This window comes from Babylonia areolata, chromosome 34 (genome assembly GCF_041734735.1).
Source record: "Babylonia areolata isolate BAREFJ2019XMU chromosome 34, ASM4173473v1, whole genome shotgun sequence".
Taxonomy (NCBI): domain Eukaryota; kingdom Metazoa; phylum Mollusca; class Gastropoda; order Neogastropoda; family Buccinidae; genus Babylonia; species Babylonia areolata.
This window is the reverse complement of record NC_134909.1, coordinates 21,532,212-21,534,711: the sequence shown is the minus strand read 5'-3', so window position 1 is coordinate 21,534,711 and position 2,500 is coordinate 21,532,212.

Here is a 2,500-nt window from a genome sequence, read left to right as displayed (position 1 = left end):
TCCCTGGGGAACAACCATATTGACGGACCTTGATCTGGATAATATACCCCCTAATCTCACCTGGAATGTCCTCTGGGATAAGAATGACTTAAGAAATTTAAGAAATCGACCTCCCAACCCTACTGTATTTGCTTTATGAATCAATTTATAGTGCCACACAGAGTCATAGGCTCTATGAATGTCAAAGAAAGTTGCGACAGTGGAGTGACGCTTTGCGAGTGCCTTCTTAACATGAGAAGTTAGATGGACGACATGATCAGTAACACCCCTACCTCTTCTAAAACCAGCCTGGAAAGTAGGTAAAATTCCTTTCTTCTCCAGAAAGTGTTCTAATCTAGTTTTCAAAATTCTCTCAAAAACCTTCCCAAGATGGGGAGTTAACGAAACAGGTCGGTAACTGGAAGGGTTAGATTTAGGTTTTCCTTGTTTGTGAATAGGTACTATGGTTGCTTTCTTCCAATCGGTTGGAAGGATACCAGAATTCCAGCAAATCTGAAAAAAGATAATATACACAATATCATTTGTGGTCGGACAAAAATTTCGAATTCACAACCAACAATGAATATCTAGCGAATACCATAGTTAATTCTAACTTAACTATATTAACTCACTCAGTACGGCCAGTCCTCTCTTCTCCTCTACACAGACCCCTCGGATGTCCAGTGGGTGTCTGAATGACCCAACCTTTAGCTTCCGTCGTCAGAACTGTGGTATTCTTTGTCAACATTCACCTCTTCAGTATAAGAGCCTTCCGCTTGCAATATTTTGATGATGGTAATTGGGGTGAAACGCTGTTAACGTCGTCTCTTTCGCCGTTCGTATGGAGTGAGTTAAATGATGGTTCAATAACAAGAATCGCTGATCGGGCAGATCAAAAAAATTCTTCAATAGACATCTCTTTGGTGTCGACTGCTAGCACAGTCGTTAATCAGATTTGTGTAGTACATCTTTTTGGCAGCAGCCACTGTTTTATTACTAAAACTATTAGCCTGTTTATACTTGTTGTGCAGTTCTGATACTCTTTCTTTGGATTCGATTTTTCGATACCTGTGCCAGTTTTTGAAAGCCTCTGTTTTCTTATTGACTGCGTCATGACGTCTTCAATCTCTGAACTGAAATCAATATTGTCAAATTGCCGTGTGAATTCCAAATGAATGTATGTAAGGTAAATGTGTCTTTATTTTTTCTTTTCCTGAAGTACATTAGACAGATACTCTTTATTCTATGTATCTATTCACTTATGCAGACAGCAGGATGTAATGATGATGGGTGTGGCGCAGGCCTATTTCGCTTTTTGCAATGGAACTGTAGAAGTAAATGTAATTTTGACTATCTGATCCATTTTCTGCAAGATCACAACTTTCATATAATTGCCCTCCAGTCCCTCAATTGTTATAAAAGCAATCTCCCTAAGTTAGAGGGTTACTTCTACCCTCCAGTTATTGATGAAACAGAGCGCAAAGGAAAAGTTAAAGTTACAACCTATATTTCAGATTCAATCATATATAAAGCTAGAAAACCATCATGTCATAGTATAGACAAACGTTTGTATTCTTCAACTATAGAGCTTTCTGTTTTAGATAAAACATTAATTGTAGTTAACTGTTACTACCCTGATGGAGTTTCAAGAGGTGAAGCTGACTGGTTAATGGATTTAGATTTATCCCATAGCTGGATAATTCTAGGGGATTTTAATGCACACACACACACACACACACACACACACACACACACACACACACATATATATATATATATATATATATATATATATATATATATATTATGTCGTGAACTATGTTTTAAATACCTCTACCGCCACCCCAACCTTTATTTGTTAGACTGTGCGTACCATATAATATCTTGTGAATGCCCTCTCTTATCCCGACATTTGAAAACAAAAAGAGAGAATTGAATTGTACTGAAGTGATGTACATGCAATTTTTATTGTTTTGTTTCACAATTAATCAGAACATAGTTATATGTATGGATGAAGAATAGGACGCCGGTGTGAGATTTCAATCTGACATTGGAAAACTAGTGAAAATAATTTATGATGTTACTCCACAACGCATCGTTTTACATTACCTGTCGTTTTGTTTTCATTCACAGCGCTCGCTCATTTGTGTGTGTGTGTGTGTGTGTGTGAGAGAGAGAGAGAGAGAGAGAGAGAGAGAGAGAGAGAGAGAGAGAGAGAGAGAGAGAGAGAGACGGTCATAGACACGGATACAGGCACGGATATTGTTTTATTGCCATTGACACATTGCTAGGAGTAAAAAGAAAATCAACGATAAACAGCAAGAACAACAACAATAAAATCACGAAATACAACATACTACGAAGATTAAAAAGGAAAATAAAAAAGCTCGACCATCCAACTTTCTACACAGTCATTCGGAATTATAAACTGTAGAACTGGCATCAGGTTAACAATTTTTTTTTTCGATAACTATAAGGCTCCCAAAGATAATTTCTTTTTCCGACAATCCCAAGCTAGGGT